General features: G+C 38.0%; 1 long non-coding RNA gene across 1 annotated transcript in view; it reads right to left on the bottom strand.

The window, feature by feature from the left end:
* Positions 1-7,065: 7,065 nt before the first annotated feature.
* LOC103236539 (uncharacterized) overlaps positions 7,066-24,191 on the bottom strand; it is a 61,156-nt gene continuing 44,030 nt past the window's right edge. The window contains exon 4 of the long non-coding RNA XR_012093504.1: positions 7,066-12,935. This is a non-coding gene — a long non-coding RNA (uncharacterized lncRNA). The remainder of the gene's footprint in view (positions 12,936-24,191) is intronic.

The raw sequence follows: 24,191 nt of genomic DNA, 5'->3' as shown, positions 1-24,191 counted from the left end.
AGGTTAAGAGCTAGACTTTAGGAGCAAATGATTTGTCTAATGAATCAAAACCTGGCTCTATCACTTCCTCTCTCTGTGTTCTTCAGAAATTACTTGGCCTCTCTAAGCCTGAGTTTCCTCATCAGGATAGAAAGGTTGTTATGAAGAACAAATGAGATAACACCAGGAAAGCACATAGAACAATAGCTGGCACATATATGATTCTGTAAATTCAATTTTTACATTTTGATTTAATGATAGATTTTACTGCAACAATGCAGTACCAGATGCATTCTCTATTTATGACTTGATGGTTTCCATTTAAGCCGATTCTGTGGGCAGAAGTCTACTCTGTTTCCAAAGTGCTGGAGTAGATCTGATTGTAATATGTTTATAGAGACATCTAACTTTTTCAGATCAGTAGAGTTGCATTTAATATTAAAAATGTCACATATCCCTGTATTTTCCAATAAATATATCCAAAGCCTTCATTTGACACTTTGTGTTATGCCGGAATGACAAATATTCTCAGTATAGCCTTCCTAGAGATTATCAAATTCAGATAACACATTCTGAAAGCTTCTTGGATGTTAAACAGTACTTAATTTTGATTAGTTATCACACATCTCAATAGGCATTTCAATATAGTTTATCTTGATGTTCCAAAAATATGACAGAACGTTAAATCTATAGATGCTGTCTGTGTTTTAAGAAAATCTAAGAAGCAAGTTGTTTCTATAGAAGCTGATGCAGTGACCAAATTAACTGTAGCAGAGGTCCTCAACCCCCAGCCCTCCATCTGGTACTGGTCCATGGCCTGTTAGGAACTGGGCCGCACAGCAGGCAGTGAGCGCTGGTCAAGGGAGCATTACTGCCTGAACTCCACCTCCTGTCAGATCAGCAGTGGCTTTAGATTTTCGTAGGAGCACGAACCCTATTGTGAACTGCACATGCAAAGGATCAGGTTGCTCACTCTTATGAGATGGAACAGTTTCATCCTGAAATCATTGCCCCCCACCATCCGTGGTGCCAGAAATGTTGGGGACCGCCGAACTGTAGCATTATTGCTACCTAACTTTCTCATTGTGACATAGTTTATACATTTTTATATTTTTAAATATATATTTTTATGTATTTAAAGATACATGATTTTATCCAAACTAATCACTGTAACAGGGCTGACTTGCAACAAATTTTAATCATATATTAAAAGATACACATTTAAAACAGGTAAATTAGTGTGTAATTTGTGTTACAAAATGCAGTACTGCTTATGGAATAAATAGCACTTGATCTAAAAAGCTGTAAAATAATTGCAGATTAGTGGCAGAAGTCACTGTTACTCGAAAATCAATCCCAAACTAAAATGAAACAGTTCTGAATTATAATATGTCAATGAGGATAGTTTTATTTACAAATAATATAACAGATCTGAGCAATTGTACAAATCGAGAAAATATGTAACTACAAATTAAGATCTGAGTAGCCATCCTCTGGATTATCAAACACTTTTGATTTAGCCTCCTCCATGTGGCCACCTGCTTTTCTACTGGCCTTCCCAACTAGATTTGATTATAGTCAAATGTCAGGTATCCACAGTTGTTTTTATACAGGACCAGGCAGCAATTATGTTAGGTTTGAAAGTCATATGATCTCTCTTGCAACTACTCAGTTCAGCTGTTTTAGCATCAAAGTGAGCAAAGACTGTATGCACAGTCAACAAGTTATGAAATGGGCATGGATATGTTCCAATAAAACTTTATAGAAACAGGTGGTGGGATGTATTTGTTGACTCCCCACCCCACCCCCAACCCTTTCTCCTGCAGAGAAAAGTCTCTTGTTACTCCCTTCACTTAAGTCAAAGAAGAAAAAAGAAATATATGCAGTTGTTGACCATCTGACCCAAATATTCTGTTAAATATCTGAAGATCAAGATGAAGAATTGAGTTAGAAATGTGATCACATACCTCAATTATTAAAAGCAGCCCTAATCTAATGAGGTGTCACTACTTAAAGAGGTATTTTCTCTTAGTACATGCACGTTACACAAAGATACGTTTAAACGTTATTTCTAAGATGTTTCCTCAAAGAGATTATTTCTGGAAAACTTGAAGATTTTTTACTTTCTAATGCAAGTACCTTTTTTGAAAATGTGAGAAAAGTCAGAAATTACTAAACTTGCCCTCAACATTCTTCTCTTAAGCTAGAAAATACAAAATTCAAACACTGAATATTGTAGTCTGTAACAAAGAAAATACCACGTGCGAATATGGAATCGGTTCTCTTTGCTCAAGTGAAAACTAAGTGTTGTTCTAACCAAGTTTTGGACTGGAACTAGAGTATTCTAAAAAAATAAATAAATAATATAAGGTAGGAGTAAGTCCCTTTTTGTATACATTTATTTATTTATTTATTTATTTATTCCTTCAACAAATATATGTATATGTGTGTTTGTTGAAGGAGTAAATATACGAATTTATATATATAGTTTGTCATATATTTGTCATCAGATATATGATGATGATAATTAGCTTGTAATGGTAAGATAGACTTCTTGCACTGTGTTTGTACTTTATTGAAGCAGAAGCAGCAAAGTACAATAAAAACTATACCTTGTGACACTATGTGGCAGTACCTTTCAGGCACTGGGAACACCATAGTGAGAAAACAGACAAAAATATTTCACAAACCTTACCTCGTGTAGTGAGAGACAGAGAGTGGACAGAGTAAAAGTTTTAAATATGCAATACATTCGATGACAATAAATAATTTAGTGAAAAATACAATTCAGAATGGGATTAGGAAACATAAGGCCGCTGAGTTATAATTTCATATAAAGTAGCCCAGATAAATCCTCACTGAGGATGTTGACATTTCAGTACAGAGACACTGCATAATAGAGCCCAAAATAGAGTGAAAAGGGGTCCAGACAGAGGGAAGAGCAAGTACAAATGGCCTGAGGTGACAGCATGCCTGATGTGTTGGAGAGTCTACATCAGAAACAGGTTAACCAGTTAGAAGAATACTGTAATAACAATAACCAGGCCTGATGCAGTGGCTCACATCTGTAATCCCAGCATTTTGGGGGAGCTGAGGTGGAAGGATCATTTGAGGTCAGGAGTTTAAGACTAGCCTGGGCAACATAGCAAGACCCTATCTCTATGAAAAAAGCTAAAAAAAAAGATTAGCCAGGCATGGTGAGGCACACCTGTAGTTCTACCTACTTGGAGGCTGAGGCACAAGGATCGTTTGAGCACAGCAGTTCAATGTTACAGTGAGCTATGATTGCACCACTGCACTCCAGCCTTGGCAACACAGCAAGACTCTGTCTCTAAACTTTGTGTGTGTGTGTGTGTGTGTGTGTGTGTGTGTGTGTGTGTGTGTGTGTTGCAGGAGAGACATGTAATGGCTTGGACTAACGTGGTAGTAGTGGAGATTTTCCTACTTCTATTTTTTCCCCAGAATGAATACATCCTACAAAAGACCTGGAAAGAAACAGGACATGGTTTTGAGTATAATCTTGCCTCTATTCAGCAGCCTTTCCTTGGGGTGGGATCTCAGAAAGGTTGGGCAGGGAGAACAAGGTCAGAGAGTCACATGAAAATGCAGTATCTCATAGGGGTTTCCTCTGGAGTATCAGAAATTCTAGACGGATAATGTTAAGTCTGGACATGAAAGTGAAAGAGTAGCAGAGGAAAAGATCCATTATAGTCACTACCAGTTTCTGGAGTAAGGTGGATACTTCAGTATGAGTTGCTAAATCTGCCTGTTCTCGTGCTTACTTTTTCACCACTTGCTCTAGACTAATTACAGGGCTGATGGATTTGTATGAATTTCCTATGCAAGAGAGTGAAATTATAGGAAGGTTGTCTTTGGAAATTGAGACTAGAGAGAAGGATGAGAAATTCTCCATTCTCTATTTCTTCAGTACAGAGAACATTGGTTTGCGATACACTAACAAGTACAGAGGGCAGAGGGAGTGTCTCATGGAAAGCTTGGCATACTCCACAGTGCCTACTATAGGTGCCAATAATTATTTGCTCTGTCAAATTTAATTGAATTACACAGCAAGTTCTATTTATTTCTAGATAATGGGAGTATTTCATTCTTACCATTTTTACTCTTTCTTATTTATGGTTTTAATATTCTCTAAAATGATGACATGTTAGCTTATATTGGTAAGATGTTTTTTTTGAGAGGGGTCTTGGTCTGTGGCCCAGGCTGGAGTGCAGTGGCACGAACTCAGCTCACTGTAGCCTCCTCCTCCTGGGTTCAAGCAAGTCTCCCTCCTCAGACTCCCGAGTAGCTGAGATTACAGGGGCGTGCCACCATGCCCAGCTAATTTTTTCATTTTTAGTAGAGATAGGGTTTCACCATGTTGGCCAGGCTGGTCTCCAACTCCTGACCTCAGGTGATCCAGCCACCTCGGCCTCCCAAAGTGCTGAGATTACATGCATGAGCCACGATGTCTGGCCAGATATGATTATTTTACTGTACTTGTACTTTATTGAAACAGAAGAAGCAAAGTACAATAAAACTATACCTTGTATATAGCCCTCAAATAGTTGGCATGTAAACACTTATAATAGAGTTACAAAATTTAAGGTAAAAATAAACAAAATGCTGCAGCCAGGCGCGGTGGCTCAAGCCTGTAATCCCAGCACTTTGGGAGGCCGAGATGGGCGGACCACAAGGTCAGGAGATCGAGACCATCCTGGCTAACATAGTGAAACCTCGTCTCTACTAAAAAATAAAAAAAATAAAAAAATTTTAAAAAACTGGCTGGGTGAGGTGGTGGGCGTCTGTAGTCCCAGCTACTCGGGAGGCTGAGGTAGGAGAATGGTGTGAACCCAGGAGGCAGAGCTTGCAGTGAGCTGAGATCCGGCCACTGCATTCCAGCCTGGGCGACAGAGTGAGACTCCGTCTTACAATAAAATAAAATAAAATAAAATAAAATAAAATAAAATAAAATAAAATAAAATAAAATAAAATAAAATAGAATAGAATAGAATCTCTATACAAGCAAGGTCAAAGTATTTTCCAATAGATTAATACATGGCATAACGGTTATACAGTGCCTGACTCACAATAGATACTCAAATATTTGACAATTGATTAAATGGTATTCTCATAGACTCCTGCATTAAAACTTTCATGGATAGTTCATCCACACTAACAAGAACCTGGATGTTTATACAACTCTGTAATTCAACTGCAGTCATGGAGAAAAATCCCTCTCTGAGAAGAAACACCCATTTGCCAGGATCTCTGTGGAAAAAGCAGAAAGCTGAGTTTAGGCGCTCTGATGTCATTCTCTATTTTTATAAATAAGAAAGTTGTGATGCAGAGAGCCATTTAAGGAAACTAATTTGAGAAGCACAGTAGGAGAGGTGGACTGAGGCCAAGTGTAATAATGTGTGCTGTGCAGGAGAGGTATGGCATGATTTCAAATGGGCGGGTGACAAGGTCAGGCTGCAGAGCCATCACTTTGGTGGTGCAGGATGGCCCCACCACTCCAGTCACATGTGTCAGCAAGTCGCTGGACTCCTTAATCTCATACCCCGTACCTCTGAAAATGGCCTTCTGTCTGATAGAAATGACCTCCCCTTCTATGCCCACCAGATGCATCCTTCAAGGGTCACTCCTTTTTGAAGGCTCCCCTACTACCAATCCATTCTTCTTTTGTGCCCACTCAATAATCATCTGGGACCTGGAGCAAAGACTGCTGGTGTATCTTATTCCTCCACAAGGCCAAGAGTTCTTTAAAAGAAAGGACTGCCTTACTTCTTATATTTTCAGTTGTTAATGCCTACCACAAAGCCTGATATACTAGGTACTCAAGAAGTGCTTGTCACTGCATATGGGCACGGTCGTAAAGTGACTAAAGTGTTGCCTTCCCAACTCCTTTCTCTGCATCACATACACCTGGATGTTGCCTCCTCACTGCGTCTTTGGTTTCCTTTAGAATTCCCAAACTCTTTTTAATACACGAATAAAAGTTCTGTATATTTATGGTGTTTAATTCCATATTTTGAAATATGTATATGTTGTAAAATAGTTCAATCAAACTAATTAATATACATGTTACTTCACATATTTATCTATGGTGAAAACACTTAAAAACTCCTAGGAATTTTCAAATACACAATACATTATTATTACCTGTGGTCCCCACCTGGTAAATAGAACTCTTGAATTTATTGTTTCTGACTAACTAAAATGTTGTCTCTTTTGACCAACAACCCTGTTTCTCCCCACCCTCACAGGCCCCTGGCAACCACCACTTCAACTTTCTGCCACTGTGGGTTCAACTTTTTGGATTTCACATATCAGTGGGATCATGCAGTATATTTCTCTCCATGCCTGGCTTATTTCACCTAGCTTAAGGGCCTCCACATTCATCCATGTTGCCACAAACGACAGCAATATGTTATGGCTGAATAGTATTCCACTGTGTATGTGGATGAACACTAAGACTGATTCCATATCTTGTTTATTCTGAGTCCTCATTTCAGTGCCATACTGAAGCTTGGCCTCCAGACATTTCAAGGTCTAAAGCTTCCCCCTTCCTCTGCTGCTTAAGACCTGCTCTTTCGCTGTCAAGGTACTCAAGCTGATCACTGGCTCAACTAGCTCATGTTGAATTGCCACATGACACAATTTCTCTTTTGGAAGATAGTTCCTAAAATCCTCAGGGAAAAATAGCTAATGGTTGAATTTCAGACACCATGTTTTAATGGCAGGGGCAGGAAAAGGAGGCATTTCTCTGTTATGGGTGCAGCCAGTGATCCCTAAAAATATTATTCTGAAAGCAGCTGTTATACCATCCACATGTGGACATATATGAATGGAATAAAAAAATTTTCATTCACAAAAACCTGGTTATTTCAGCACTGTTTCAGCACTTTTAAATGTACATATGAGGTTTTCCTTTTTCAAAATGACTGTAACTTGATTGATCTGTGTGTGTGATTGAAATATTTTTCACATTCAAAGAAAAAAAATCAGATACACACATTGACTTGGATGAATGTCCAAAACATAAGAAGCAAAAAAAAGGAAAAGTCACAGAAGAATATGTCCAGTATGATTTCATTTATTTAAAGTTCAAAAACAATCAAAATGAAATTGTGTATGTTTTATGGATACATTCACAGCTGGCCAAACTATATAAGAAAGTAAAGACATGATTAGCACAAAATTCAAGCAAATAGCTACCTCCATGACAGAGGTAGGGGCAGAAGGAAGGCTTGCCTTCTGTAGCAGAGTAATATATTATTTTTTTCAGCTAAGTAGTGGGTATTCACTATGTTATTATTATTTAAACTGTACATATGTCCTCTTTCAAATGTATGACACCTTTCATAACAGCAAAAGAAAATTGTGCACTATTTTAAAAAAACTTATACAAAGAAAAGAATAATCACTTAAAACCCACCACCCATAGTTAACTATTAACAACTTTAAAGACATAGTTTTTTATACACATATGGACACACACACACACACACACACACACAAAATTTTACATGTGTATAGGATCATATATAATAAATACTGCTGCAGCCTGCTTTTTATTCAATAGTACACAAATGCATTGTATTGAGATGAACCCCAGGGCAAATACATGAGAAAAAACATCAGAACCTTGATAAGAACTCGATTCACACAAAAAGAAATGTTCTCATCTAACGTGATTAAGTGCATTTTCCTCAGACCTCCAGAATTTATAAAAAAGAATTGTATATATCCCAAACAAATTTTCAGAAAGTGCCATAAAAAACTAACCTTTCCTTAGGAAGTAAACTTCACCGTATAACATCTCGTTAATCCACGGTCAAAGGCAGAGGTTTTTCACTTGTACGTTAAATTCTTCTTTACTATGGAACAAATGTGCCAAGAACTATATTCATCATTTTCAACACAGACAAAAAAAACAACTGTGTTACATCAGAGCTCATAAAAATGGAAAACGAAGGAGTCGTTTTCTCCCTTCTGACATGCATAAGACCTACACAGATATAGCATTTAAATTCTGTTCTCTTAATAACAGAACTCTTTCCATCTAAGACCTTAAATCATGTCTCATGGTGGTGCTTATGAATCTTAATTGCCTGTTACTACTATATTAGTAAACTATTTTTTAGCTGACACACTTTCTGGACCAAATTGTTCTCTTGAACAAACTGCTTGCAAACCAGAGCCTCAGTAAATATTTCCTATGAACTTGAATTTTTCAATGTAGCAAGCCGCAACTGGTAATCATACACTTCACACTCATGGCTTTCTATAAATGTTTGAGTTTAAAATAATAAATGCTTTTAAAAATACCTCCACTTTGATAGGAAAACCCTGTTCACCTCACAGCTCATTCCCACTTTTTAGTAATTTTTCTCTCATCAAGTTGACTCAAATTGAAAACATATCTCCAAGAACTGAGCCACATAACAGCCTAACATAGGTTCCAGAATTGAGGGCAGGGGCCAATGAGTGGGACCTGAGAACTTGTGGAGAAAGGGATTTTTCTTATCAAAACATGATCATGAGCTTGGGAATGTGCTCGCAAAATTATTTTGGCTGAAAGAATTCCATGCAGTTCCAACCATCCCCCAAACCAAATCATTCTGAAAGATTGTAAGATTTCACACCTACAATTCAAGTCTCTCATTTCCTCCTAAATAAACTAAATTGAATTTCTGTAGCTGTTAAAAGGTATTTCTCCCTTTTTAAGTGAATGCAATGTGTACAGATACTCCCAATTCATTAAACATGTCGCTCACAAAGCAGAGACATTCAGAACAGCAGTAACATGCTGGGCTTCGTGAGCGTGGAGGCAAGTGCTGTGATCAGGGTGGATAAAAATGTCTCACTACAACTAAGACAACTCTGCTGGGGAATTAGAACTGGAATCACCTAAGGTCGGGAGTTCGAGACCAGCCTGACCAAGATGGAGGAACCCCATTTCTACTAAAAATACAAAATTAACTGGGAGTAGTGGCACATGCCTGTAATCCCAGCTACTCAGGAAGGCTGAGGCAGGAGAATTGCTTGAACCCAGGAGGCGGAGGTTGCGATGAGCCAAGATCATGCCATTGCACTCCAGCCTGGGCAACAAGAGCAAACTCCATCTTAAAAAAAAATAATAATAATAGACTAAGTCCAAAGGAACATTATTAACAAATTTTAATGTATTCTCCCAATTATTTACAACATTACCAAAACCAATACATGGAGATGCACCATGTTTGCATGCACATCTGGGGCTTAACCACTTATTAATAGCACATGTGGCATGAAACAGAGCCAAGGCTACAGTGAAGGGGCCTGCGTACCTCCTACACTTCACCATAGCCCTGGCCCTGCGGTGAAAGCAGTAACCGGGACAAACAGAAATGGAATGATTTATTTTAATGACAAGTAGCTGTGCTAAAAATGGGAATTTTAAAAGATCTCTTGGTATTTTTAAATAGTCCTCTTTCAATTCTTATAACACTAACAGTTCTAGAGCCAGATTCACAAGTCACGCAATTCAACGGGATTTTCCAAAAAAAAGAATTCCTTGCAACAAACCAGCAGGAGGCATAGTCAGTCCCACCTTGACAGGGTGCTATTTCTACAAATTCTATTTTTAAAGTCTTATTGCCTTTCTCCCAGCTAATCAGTACCCGGTAATTGATCTTGAATGTTGTATATACATTTCACTGTATTGCAATGTAATGCCTTCCATATTTCCCTGTCAGCTATATTATTTTTTAAATTACCACTCAAACGCAACTCTGATGTCAGGAGGTGACTTCTGTCACGTGAGATACAGTATCTCCCTTCAACAGCCGATCAGAACCTCCCAGCACCTCCTCAGACACACCTTCCTCAGGATCGCATCTATTCTCACATTCCTGCATGGCTCTTTTTCCTTATTTGAAGTTATGCTCATGACTCTGAGCAAAGCAGTCATTACTTCTCCTACCCACAAATAGAATCCATTAAGAGAAAATTTGTTCCAAACTCATCTTCGGGTAGTGAGGAAGACTGGGTAAACCTCCAAAGGTCTAAAGGTTGAATTTCATTTGGAAAAGTCCCCAGAAGTTCAGCTGCTTATCCAGTCCTTATCCAAACTATGAAAGTGGACTAGGGATGTGCTGACAGGGAGGAATTAAAAGTTCCACCAGGCACCAGTGAAACCCAGTTACATAGCCCATTGCTGTACACAGCTTCTGAGAAGGAAGGAGGAGAGTGAGAGAAGATGCTGAGGGAGGGCGAGTCAAGAAATATCATTCTTAGTCTTTCAGGAGCCTCTGAGAAGAAATGTTCATGCTGTATTTCAAACTGGGAAGTCCTATTATCCTTACTGAGGTTGCTCTTGATAAATAGAGAGTTCATTTGTAACTAAGGTTGAGATGCCTTTCCTAAAAATAATTTATTTTCTGACTTGAAGGTCAAAAGCTTTGAAAGGTAACAAGGCACTATTATTTCCTTAGGGTTTTATTTTTATTTTTTTACATTGTAGAGACAAGGTCTTGCTATGTTGCCCACCCAGTCTCGAACTCCTGGCCTCAAATGAATTTCCCACCTTGGCCTCTCCAAGCAGTGGGATTACATGCATGAGCCACTGTGCCTGGAAAAATCCTTGGATTCTTAAAAGGTGATGTTTGGAAATGAAGAAAATTATATTTGGAAAAAGAAATAGACATAGAGGGATTTATTATGGAATTTCAGCCAGGCACGGTGGCTCACGCCTGTAATCCCAGCAGTTTGGGAGGCCAAGGCGGGCAGATCACTTGAGGCCAGGAGTTTGAGAACAGTCTGGTTGACATGGCAAAACTTCATCTCTACTAAAGATACAAAATAATTAGCCAGGCATGGTGGTGCATGTCTGTAATCCCAGCTACTCAGGAGGGTGAGGCATGAGAATCGCTTGAACCTGGAAAGTGGAGGCTGCAATGGCCGAGATCACACCACTGCACTCCAGCCTGAGCGACAAAGCAAGACTCTGTCTCAAACAAAAAAGGAATTCCAAGGATGTCTATCAGATCAGGTACTCATGCTGTGAGGGTATGGGACTGAAATAATTCAGCAATTTAACCACTCACATCAAAGATTCCTTTGATTTTCTCAATCAATGTGACTGGCATTTTGATCTGAGCTTTAATAAAAATAAAATTACTCAGATCACTTTTTAGTTTAACTAGGTTAATATAGGGAGTTAAAGTATTAAGCCTTAGAATAGTGCCTAGAAGGAGAAGCTTCCTTTAAGAGATCTGCCAATCCACCTTTTCCTCCCCAGAGCCTCATTCAGTCATTCAAGAGAAAAGATAGCTTTTCTATTTTTGAAGAATGGCCATAGAGGAAACAAAATTCTATCCCATCTCATTGTTAATAACACTCATCAGTGCTGGAAAATTGTTTCTTACGTGTGACCAAAGGAAAAAGTTAAAGAATGCTCTAGGCCATCCCTCACTGGGACTGACATCCTATCTCTGAGGCCTAATCCCACTCAATGGCCTTTCTGGAGTCCAGAACGGGTGTATGAGGCGCTGAAGATAAGCTAAGGCCTTCCATATGTGTCCCGCTCTTCCTGGAAATCATTCTCTCCTAGAAGAAAAAACAAGGCTCTATTTCAATGGGGACATATCTTTTCAAATTTCCCAAAACTTTGAATAAGATTCCGTTAAGTCCAGATCTGGCTATTTTGTTGATGAACAGTACCAAGAAAAAACAAAAAAGAAAGGAGGTTTGATTAAAAGAAAAAGAAACTTACATTTTTATATATGTGATTTTCTAGGAGTTGAATACGTTAAACACATCAATATTACCCAGATCCCTTGGGGAAAAAGGAAAACACTCCAAAAGAGGAAAAGTTTTGAACTTTCTTTGAATGTAAAGCACAAAGTCATATAATGCCTACGCACATTATGTAATTGCCCACAGATAGTTGGCTAACTTAAAAAAAAAATTGTACAGTTCTAGGCTGTTTGTTTGTTTGTTTGTGACAGAGTCTCGCTCTGTTGCCAGGCTGGAGTCCAGTAGTGCAATCTCGTCTCACTGCAACCTCAGACTCCCAGGTTCAAGCAATTCCCCTGCCTCAGCATCCGGAGTAGCTGGGACTATAGGCGCGCGCTACCATGCCCCGCTAATTTTTTGTATTTTAGTAGAGACGGGGTTTCACTACGTTGGCCAAGATGGTCTAGATCTCCTGACTTTGTGATCTGCCCGCCTCAGCCTCCCAAAGTGCTGGGATTACAGGCGTGAGCAACCGCGCCCAGCCAATTCTAGGAGTTTTTTAAAGATGTGTTGAGTATGTGGGATTCTGTTTTGCTAGGATAATACTTGTGAGTATTAGATCTCATTCTGATAGAAAACCAGGTATCCAGAAATAAAGGGGGAAAAGAATGGAAGTCAAAGGGAAAGGGAAAGGGAGAGAGGGGATGGGAGGGGAGGCGGGGAGGGGAAGGGGAGGGAAGGGAAGAGGGAAACCAGGTATCTGGAAAGTCACAATTTTTCCTGGAGCATCTAGGAGACAGCTATGTGTAGGTGATGGGAAATTAGGGTTTTTTTGGACACTCACTTTACAATTCTTATTATCCTTTCTCCCTTAGAATTACAGATTCATAAAATCCCTAGAATTCATCTGGAAGGGAAGAAGAGAGTATGAAAGAACAGAAGAGTATAATGTTCAACATGGAGGGAAAAAAATAACGATACATATTTCAGAAATAGGAGCAGCTTCAGTGTACGCAGTGTCATGGCAGCCACTCCATGGGAGGAACAGGATCCTCTGCCAACCTTGTCAGCCACTCCAACTAAGTAGCTGCTGCACCCGGTGTGTTGCTGCTGTCTTTCTAAGGGTTCAAGAACATGGCTCTGGAGTCAAATGGCCTGCGTTTACATTCCAGCTCCATTCATAGCCTGCATGACCTTTAGCACATGTCTTGGCTTCTCTGCCTCAATTTCCCCATCTGTAAAATAGAAATAAATATAACATCAATCTCATAAAATTGTTGAGAAGATTAAATTACATAAAGCATAGAAAACATATCATAGTGAATGAGAGATAGTAAGTATCCAATAAATGTAGGCTAGTATTGCATTTCTTTTCATTTCTACAACAGCCCTATGAAGTAATGATCATCCTCTTCATTTACAGAAGAGGACACAGAGTTAAGGAGGCCATATCACCCTCCTAGTTTCACTCCACTAGTTCGAATTCCATGTAGTACCTGAGTCCCAGAAATATCTGGCTCCAAATTAATGCCCTTTCCCCTGTACCACACTGTTTCTCCACACTCCAAGGGCACTCAGTGAGAAAAATGCTGACTTAACATAGTGCAAATGGTCAATCAATAGTATTTGGTTGAAGGCCAGGGCAGTGGTTCACTCCTGCCATCCCAGCACTTGGGTTAGTGAATTCCTTGAACCCAGAAGTTCAAGACCAGCTTAGGCAACATGGCGAAACCCTGTGTCTACAAAATTACAAAAAAAATTAGCCAGTCATAGTGGCACGTGCCTATAGTCCCAGCTGGTCAGGAGGCTGAGGTGGGAGGATCACTTGAGCTCAGGAGGTAGAGGCTGCAGTAAGCCTGACCACACCACTGCATTCCAGCCTGGGCGACAGAGTGAGGCCTTGTCTCAAAAAAAAAAATAATAATATTTTAATAGTGTTTCAATGAATAGCTATCATTCTACATGCCTGAAAGAATGGATACTCTTCCCAGAATATACAACTTAATACTAGATGGTAACATTCTTGGACTATGTACAGTCAATCCTAAGCATTCAATGACTTCATTAAAGACACTTGTCTTTACAATTTGTGTATAATCTCACTAAAGTAGTAGTTCTTAAATTTTATTGAGTCTTGGACCCCTTGGTGAATCAGATCGAAGAAAAGGACACTTTCCCCAGGCAGAAAAAAAATGCACATATACATACTCCCAAAATATGTATATACACCTATTTTGAATATGAAATACAATAATATGAAATACAATTTCAGTGGGTACAGAGACTTGAGAGGTTCATGCAATCCAGGTGAGCAATTCCCCATTCTAATGAGCCTGGAGATCTGGAATGTTGTTCCATTTACAAGGATGCTTTTCTATATGGCTATTATCACCCTGCTTGGTCTCTGCTTTGTTTCTTTTTGATTTTTCTCTTCTTTCCTGTTCTCTTTCCTTTTACCTCTCTTATTATTCCTTTCTCAACTCTCCACCCCCTCCTACCTTCGCAATCAGACAGGGCCACTATTGGAATCTCCTCTCCCTTCCCCTTCCTCCTCTCTGTATCCTTCCTGCCCAGCTGATTCCGGAGAGGAATCCGATAACTTATCAATAGGCATAGGTTGCTCCATAGGAATTTTGGCCAGGATGGGAAACAGTCTTTCTTTGAAGGATAGCAGATCAGAACTTCTGGCTCCATTAAGAAGTAATTTCTCCTAATTCTCCAGTAAATGCAACCACTTTCCATTAAATATATGCAGATTCACTATATCTTGTTTTCAAGGAAACAGATTCGCTAAGTTAACAATTCTGGTATAGATATCTGTGAACTCATTTGTTCTTTTGTATCTGTGACTTTGTTTATGGTACCCATCAGCTTAGTAGTTAAGTACTCAGATATATTGGACAAATAAAGCCTCATATAAGCAACCCGTGCATTAAAATGTGTCTGTCTCCATTAGGTTTCTTGTTTGCCTACAATGTGCAAGTGAATTGCATTTATATATGCTTTTTAAAAATAAGCTTTTAAAACCTCATAATGCAATCATTTGGAATACTTGGCCTACTATTATAATTATATATCTATAACTGCCTAGAGTTGCCTAATATTGAAATGTGGTTAAGCAATTGTAAGAATGAAAACCTTCAAGCTGAAATGAAATGTAAAATCATGAACTACAATATTGAAATGAAATCTTGTTTAAAAGATTTGTCTTAGAGTTTGACTTTTGAGGCATTTTGTACCCCTAGAATAGTCCATCATCAAGAAATCTGAAAAGTCAATATTTTCATTTCCTAGCAAATCAAAACATTTTGTCTAAGCCCAATAATTTTCTTTAAGGATGCTTTCCAAGAGAATGGCCCTTTGTTTTTTTCATATGAAAGTTTCTGCAAAAACCAACTAAGATATGATGACCATGTTTTTAATAAAGTAAATTCACAACCATAAATGTGCCTTAGATTATTAATGGGACATTTTGTAAACTGCCAGGCAAATGAAATTAAAGGAGAGAGACAAATGCTTTATATATGAGCATTACATATTTACTTCACCGTTTTTAAACTATTTCATAGTAACTTCATCAGCATTTCCACTTACTCTAATGATCATTTAAGATTTTGTTATGGCAAAGCCATTCACTGAATTGAAACACTATTTTTGTAATTTGGAAAGAAAAACTGTATAAAATGAATAGCACTGGCAAATGTTTCTAATCATTTCCTTAAAATACTAAACCACCAAACAATCTTTTTATTTACTACATTTTGCTTAAGTGCATAAATCAAAGGACAATAACAAGCCTAATGTCAAAGAAACTTTTTGACACTTCATACATTTGAGCAAGCTTAGCCGATAAACAGTTTAGATGAAGTTATGGTTTGAAATATGTTTCCCAAGAGGACTGTGGTTCATAAATTGCTATCAGGCTACCTCTGTCATTATTGATTTGAGAGGTACTCAAGGTACCCCCAGCTATTAACTAAGGCTAGCATTACCTGACCTGCTTTTTAGAGAATGATATTTGGTTTTACAAAGACAACTAACTATCCATCCTATAAGAAAAATGCAGTTTGCTTGTCATCAGGCACGTAATATATTGCATTCTATTTGAAATGTTGACCAACAATTAAAAGAGGAGGCAACATAGACAGGCTTCCAACCATCTTCATAATCCTAAAAAAAATTAAATCAGTTCCTTTATATAACAACTATACTGGGAAAAGCTAGAAGAATGACAGCATTTTTTAAAATGCATCAAACAATAGAAATTTGCATCTCAGCAGTTTGCAATTATATGATTATTTATTACATCTGTGCTCTTAAATATTCCTTGCAGATATGTGTTTTTGATAAGCTTATTAAAAATACATGCACAGGCAAATAAAATAATAGTGGCATAATGTGTGTGTGTTTATTTCTTTACCTGCCTGCAAAAACTAGCTTGCCAGTGCTCCTCATTGAGAGTTGAGTATGGAACAGTTTACTCTCCAACCCTGCACCATGCCCTCTGCCTTGTGGATTTGGGAAATGTCAGGAAAGATCAGAGCAAGGATCCTGCTACTTTTTAATTCAGATCCTCTGGTCTTAACCTTCAAGGAAACATTTAAAAGTTAGTTATGACTCGATCGTTCTGCATTAAGTTTGTCATCAGTGACCCCGCTTTACAAAAGCACAGAACCGAAGAGTTCCAGGAACAGACTTGATGAGTGTCATCAACCGCTAGAGATGTGATAAATTTATGAATTTTATCAGCCTTGCTTTTAAAAGTCCTGGTAAATTAAACAGTCAGAGGTGGAGGTTTCCTGCGAGCCTTCTCAATCATGTGAGTGGCTGCGTGGCAGCATGTTCCAGGAGAGCTACACAAGTAAAAACTCGACCACATCACTTTCACACAAAGAAATCTGCCAAACATAAAGCAAATGTATGGTATTCTTATTTTAAAAACAAAACAAAAAACTATCTCCCTGGAACCTATGATTTGAAGCCCTTTGGATAACTCATTCAAGGAAATATCGCTGGAGCTACTGTTTGCTACACTTTCGGTAAACTTTCTTAATGTTTCCATAGTAACCCTTGCTAATTTTGCACAACCATCTATTCAGCTATCTGAACAAGAAAATGGGTTTTGCCAAAGCTAACTTAAATTCACCTCAGCTATGACCTTTGTCTAGCATGGCTTAGGAGTCAGAAGTCCTAAGAAGAGCAAAGATCATCTTTCTCATTCATAATTTACAGTGCTACATGGCACAGAACTTGTAGAAACAGAGCAGATGCTGGTGAGCAATTAACAGGCTCTCCCCATCACGATCAGCGGCTTCACTCGCCCACCCTTTGCATCCCAAAGTAAAAACAAAACTAGTTTCTTTTTAACCCATTTTAAATATGAAATACCAGGCCTTTTCCATAGTTTGTTGTTATTGCTAATTAAAACAGATTCTCTAATTCCAAAATATCTTTTTTTTTTTTAGGTTATAAACCATAGAACTCCTCTTTCCTAAGGACCTTGGGAAACTTCCATAGAATTGGTTTACTCCTCTAAAAAGTATCTAAAAATGCACAGGGCATTTTACTCTGATAAAACACTTCTGACACATAACTATTAACCTCTGAGCAAAGGGTCTCCATCTACTTTTTCTCTTGACCTCGTCTCCCACAATCCTTTGCGGTAGTTCTGGCCTCACTTCAAAGACAGCTGGCCAGGAGGGGCTGCACTTACTCTATTTCCTTCTTCCTCCCCCACTTCTTCCCTTTGCCTCTAATTTTTTTCTTTTTTTTCTTCATTTTCCTCTTACAACTTTCTTGCTTTTGGTAGAAAAATGTCTAATCTCTCTATCTTCCCACAGCTTTAACAATCTGCCTGACCATGCGCCTCACTCTTTTCTTTCCTTTCTTGGAGGGAAGGTCCAGCGCTGGCCTGTGGGGATTTAAAAATGACAAACTTGGTCTCAACTTTGGAGCTATCTCAATTTTCACTTGGAATGATAATATTTTTGACAAATTAAAGAAAAGTTAACCTCAAAATACTAGGTAAGTTAGGTTATTATACCCAAAACACACGTTCTTTGGATGAGAAAAAGAGAGCTAGAAAGCTGTCCCTCCACTATGGAAGATAACAGGCCTACCGAGGCTACGGAATTTGTTCAGAGCCACAAGGCTGTTTGTGACACGGGCAGAAACCACTTCTTTAGCCCAGCACTTTCCATTTTGACACCAGAGTTTCCCTGTGGTATGAAGAGACTTACTCTTTGCTTTGGGTGATAGTTGCTAGAGGAGCAATGTCCCCCACCTGTCTTTTGGGGACTGGAAGGATATAGAGGAGGGGGGTTCTGCCTTCCTAAATCCACTCAGAGGCAAGGCACTTTGGATTCTGCTGTCTACTTTGACCTCACACTTCTTTCTGTTCCTTTTCTCCTTCATCTTGAGAAAAAAAAAAAAAACATAAACAGCTACACAAAAGATTAAACATATTTGTAGCCTGAGTCCATGAGTGAGAAAAAAAATAAAAATAAATAACGAATAAGATTAAACTTATTAAAAGATTAACTTTAGGATCGTGGAGTTTCCCAGCACTTATAGAAAGACTGAACTCTTTTAGTCCATGTTTTTCACTTTACATGTGAAGAAACTGGGCCTCGGGTTAGTTACTTGGTGTTAGGAAAGAAGCTGGGAGCAGAAGGCCAGGTTTACGACTCTCTTTCTACTCACATATAATGGAGAATCCGAATATTACTCTACATTACTAGTAATACATTTAATTTACTGTGTTTGTGTGAATCTCACCTAATTACTTTTGTATTTCAAGGATCTATGACACATAAAAACCAGGATGTCTCATAAATTTACATTCAATCATTTAATTACTCCTAAAATCTTTTATAATTACAACTTTTCATGCAATGCCTCTAACAGTTTCACATATCAAATATCAAATTTATCAGTCTTCTGGGCAATGTCCTAAACACGCAAAATTTTTTCTGTGGTCTATTTTAAGGAAGATTGCCACTTTAGCTTTTTAACTTGTTTTTTTCCCGTATTAGCTATACGGCAATAGTGATTTAGTTTTATTTTAAGAAATTTTCTGATACATGGTTTCTGCTAAAGGTTGAATTTTTAAGGAAAACAACTTGTCTTGTACTCATGTTTGTTTTCACCTTGGAGAACAAAGTCCCACAAGTCAAAGTTTATAGTCAATCAAAAAAGGGCACATTACTTTCCCATTTTAATGGTAGAACAGGGACCTTTAACTTTCCTGGAGGCTTTGCTTTGGGGTTTACACAGAGCAGAACTTCCTTAACGCTAGTAATCAGACCCACAGGACACGTGTTAATTGTTCCCGACATGTAAAACTATCTACAGTATCTCAGCTAATAACACCATTGCAAACATTTCACTTTTGAAAAGCACAGTATTGAAACCAATTACATGCCTGTTGATTTACCTTTCCCCACCTTCCCAAAACATTAGAATTGCTCATTCCAATAACGTCAAAGTTCAGATTCCCAAATGGCAGCCCAAATTCTGAAAATACAGTATCGAGTTACAGTATGTGCCATCACTGGCTGATTTAGAGATGACTACCAAAAGCAAACACATTTGGGCAAATTTTATTTGTTAGATCCTACAGAAGCCTATAGTTGATATGGCTTCCCAATAGCTATTAGAATACCTTCAAATAAAACATTATTTAAAGGTTGTGTCACCCTACAACTGGTTCCTATTGGTCACCTTGATAATTCCGGGTAAAATGTTGATTTTTATTTATACCCAAGCTTTGAAATTTATTGCATCAATGAAAGGTCTTGTTTGCAAGAAAGAGAAACCTACTCTGATTATCATAAGGAAAAAAAGGTGGAAGGAGTATTGAATGGGGGTATATGGAGTCTTGCAGAAATGATGGGAAGCTGGAGGATCAGGCTGGGAAAATAGTTAGGAACCCAGCGTTCCCACAGAGCTGGGAGCCAGGCAGGCTAGGCAGGCTAGGCAGGCCAGCCCAATTCCACTGCAACAGCGAGCCCTCCATCCATCCACTTCCCTCTTAATCCTTCCTCAAGATTCAAAGTCTGAAAGACAGTGGCTGGTGGCCCAAATCTAAATAACATGGACATCTCAGGGAAGGGAGAGGGAGGATCTGGCCTATAAATGTGCTAGTTTTGTTTGTTTTTTAAAAAGTCTTTGAATTGGGCAAATAATTCTCTATTTCTGACAAAATCCACTTTGAGCTTCAGAAATGAAATGCCTTGGATGGAGCACGAAGTCGATATGCCTCACACCAATGTCTTTACTGCAATAGGGAAGGTCATAAAATAATTCCTGGGTTTTACTTAACTCCAGTCATAGAGAGAGATGTGGCTATAACAGGGACCAAAATAATCTATCCTGGGATCTTTGACCCTCATGCCAGAAAACAAGATTTGGCCATTTCTCAACAACAACAAAAATATAATATTTTAAATTGAATTCCAACGTTTGACCTTTTTCATTTTTTACCTTAGGTGATCCTCGTAAAATTATAGTTTCATTTGCTTTGTATAAGACATAAAATGTAAAAGTATTATTTGCATATAAACATTTCACCGAATGAGGACAAAAATGCAATTTGACATAGAACTTTACTCTTGGTGATATGTTTACCATCTGAATAAAATAAAATAAACTTTTTAAAGATCAAAATGCTGATTATTTTTGCATCCATAGGCATTACGTTTTTACTAAAAAATGGAAATATTCTGTACCTGCTGTGTTATAATCTATTTTTAAACACAATAATGTATTTTGAAATATTATTGTTCCAATAAATATTCATTTCTGCCTCAAAAAGGTCAAACTAATATTTCATTGCATATGTGCTTACTAAAGTCCAGATACTGCCCTTTACATTTTTTTAAAGTGTTTATACTAAACCTTTTGCTACATCTGAGCACATTTTCATCAGATTCTAATTCTTCACTGTGGGGAAATAAACAGTGAGAGCTTGTAGTCAGGTTTACTTTCTTACAGAATTTTTCCCATAAAAGATAATAATAATAATATAGATAGATGATGCATATTAGTAGATGATAAAACATTAAATCCTTAATAAATATTAACTAACTAAATGAATAATAATCACATATACATAACATTAACCAAGCCAAGCACTGTTCTCATCACTTTACATACGCTACTTCATTTAATTTACAATAGTCCAATCAACTAGACATTGTTCTCATATCCATTTCATTGATGAGAAAGCCAAGAAGTAGAATAGTTAAGTAACTTTCAAAGATTTCACAGCTGACGTAAGAAGTCTGGTTTTAGATCTATGTTCTTCATAGTAAGTTATTGTTTTGTGGCTACAGTTTTACAAGAAAGGTAATGGAAGCTCTTTATTAATGTAATTTAAAGACAAATTATATAATCATTGGGATCATTGAAATAATCTTCCACCTACACCAAAGTTTGGATCTAAAAGTATTACAATTTCATCCCACATATTACAGCCCATAAATGTGGAATAAAGGACCCCTTTCCAAGAAGAGATATATTTAGAAAACTGTCCCCAAAGTAATTACACATTCCTTATACCACAACCAAGTTGCTGTTAATACCCCCATATTACACTTGTCAAGATATGACCTGAGGGTTTTGCAGAGGTTGCACCATACAACACAATGTTACAGCTATGTAAATAAATAAGCATAATTTGATGCCATAGGGTGTCACGTGTACTTTTAGTAGCCTGAAAGAATAAAGCAATTTAGAGAGACATCTAATTTACACCCAGGAAATAGCTTAATGAGCGCAGGAACCCAATGCCTGATGATGCATTGGATTGTATATTAAAGTGCCAGTGTAGGAGGTTTCAAACAGCCAATCTTTGTGACAAGAAATGAGTGTGTTTTGAGAAGTGGACTGAACAGCATTGAAGAGTATAGCAATTACTAAAAGGGTTTCCAGACACACGAGAGTTATTGGACCCTGTTACAAACTCTAACTTCCACCATCAGTTACTGAATTCATTTGTGCCATTGAAGGCTACATCATTGCAACTCAACAAAAATGTTTACATTTTACCAGTGTTTTATTTTCAATTAAACATCTCAACTGCTATTTACATAGTTGAATGGCATGGCATTTATACCATGCAATTTGATGTTAATTCTTTGTAAATATTTCTCCAGCAAGAGACCTAAGTTCAAACTAGTTGTGAAAATGTCACGAAAAATAAAATAAACTTTAATTCAATCTTGATCACAAATTATTGTTAAACAAAAGCTAAAAACCTGTAAAAATTTTAAATGGAAGTCTAAAGGAATTAACTGAGATGCTCATGTCCCAGGAAGTGACTTGCTTTTAGGCTGCCTGAGCCCTTGAGGACTTAGGTTGACTTAACTCCACTGAGGGGAAGTTAAAGGCAGGAGAAAAGCTGCCAAGATAATGGCTGAGAAGATACACAGGGAGGCTGTGGCTCTGCACTGCATTGTCCGCTCTCAAGCCTGCAATTCGGCTCTGAAATAAGTCACGACTGGAAGGTTTCACGTTTCTTATGCATAGTTGCTGTTCCCTGACCAGCTCCTCCATCTGAGATCATTCATCATTCATCATAGCTGGAAATCTCCATCCTATCTGCATCTGAAACTCCCAGGGTCAATCTGGTCAGCATCCAATTCAGACTGGGAATAAGGATGGAAGAGGGTCTGTCTAGCTTTGCTTTCGGTCCCAAAACATTCCCTTCCCTTGTGGTGTCTTCTTATGTGTTTTCATATACAAGGAGAGAAGCCTAAGTAAATAAACAGTGTTTTAGACTTACCTTTTTAAGCATTTCTCTGTTGATTTCTTCCAATTTTCTAGATTCTGGTGTAGAAATCTGAATGTACCTTATAGAAATAGGCTTTAGGGTAAGGCTTGCCTTACATGTACACAGTATAAAAGCCAACAATCGCAAATATAAAATTTGATTTGAGAGATTACAATCATGCCAAAAAAAGGTTATGTCCCTATAAATATCTCCACTGGCTTGGCAGATGTCAGAGGTGAAGTCATGGTTACCATCCTCTTTTAAACTTCCAGTAGCTCTGGAGGGGTAAAACGTCAAGCTGGTGTAGTCATTTACAACTCAGTGTGGATTCCCTTATTAGATTACTCTCCTCTGAGAATGCTAACTGCAATAAGAAGAATAAGAATTTGATGGACAAAGGGAAAAGAAAGAATAAAAATTGGACAGAGAAAGGGAAAAGGGAAGAGATCACTTTTGGGCAGGAGTGAGATGATGTCAAGGAAATTCAACAATTTATCAATTTTGTTAACTTACCAAATTTGTCCTGGTTTGGAGAAAATAAGATAATCCTTCCCTTCTCTATTTAAGTAAGTAAACTCAAATGCTTCCAGTAATGACACAGAATCAATTCTGTGTAAAACAACAGAAGGCCTATGGTAAAGTAAGGAGCACAAACTTTATCACAAGAATTGCAAATTTAAAAAAAAATTATAAAACAATTTGGCTGGTCAACTAAGACCTATATGGAGCTGCTAGCCGAATCTGAGTGACATTTTATAGAAGAATAATATTAGTCAGGAATTAAAATAAAACACAGGCTGGGTGCAGTGGCTTATGCCTCTAATCTCAGCACTTTGGGAGGCCAAGGTAGGTGGATCATCTGAAGTCAGGACTTTGAGACTAGCCTGGCCAACATGGCAAAACCCCATCTCTACTAAAAAAAAAAAATACACAAATTAGCTGAGCATGTTTCACACCTGTAGTCCTAGCTATTCGGGAGGCTGAGGCACAAGAATCGTTTGAACCAGGAAGCAGAGGTTGCAGTGAGCTGAGATCACACCACACTGCCCTCCAGCCTGGGTGACAGAGAGAGACTCAGTCTCAAAAAAAAAAAAAAAAAAAAAGTAAAACACAATTTAACACCTAGTGAATATTTATATTAAATTCAGAAGACCTAGGAATATCACAACCCAGGGGCAATCACTAGTCCGTTTCTCTCTAATTTCTCTACATTTTTTTGATAATGGGGATTATGGTGAGGAGTTTGGTGACTTGAAGGAGTCCGCTGTTACGCAGAATAAATTAGCAATATCTTAGGAAGACAAAGTGCCAGCTTAGACATCTGCAAACCCAGAACCAGAAAGCCAAATGTTCATCATCAGCATTCGAGTAGACACCACTTTCAATTCTTTTGTTTTCATATCTTCAAAAAGAATACAACACTCCCAGACATCTAGTGCCTACCTCAGAGTGGTATTATGAATATTAGTCATGTTAATGCCTCACAGGTACTTTGAAGATGAAAAGGACTAGTTAGTATCAAACCATGAAGTGGCAGCCAAGACTTCCACAACAATTAGAGCAAAACGGAAAGGAGGCACCGCTGAGAAACTTGGAAGCAATACAGCCATGTATTTGTTTCTGTGCAAACCTTTTAATAATGAAAGCCTGTGAACTCCTCTTCAGATGAAAGAGGCTCAACTGTGTCTTTAATTAGATCATCCTATTGGAGCACAAT

The sequence above is a fragment of the Chlorocebus sabaeus genome, chromosome 7, assembly GCF_047675955.1.
Source record: "Chlorocebus sabaeus isolate Y175 chromosome 7, mChlSab1.0.hap1, whole genome shotgun sequence".
Classification (NCBI taxonomy): domain Eukaryota; kingdom Metazoa; phylum Chordata; class Mammalia; order Primates; family Cercopithecidae; genus Chlorocebus; species Chlorocebus sabaeus.
The sequence above is the reverse complement of the archived record's forward strand: the minus strand, read 5'-3'. Positions and strand labels throughout refer to the sequence as shown.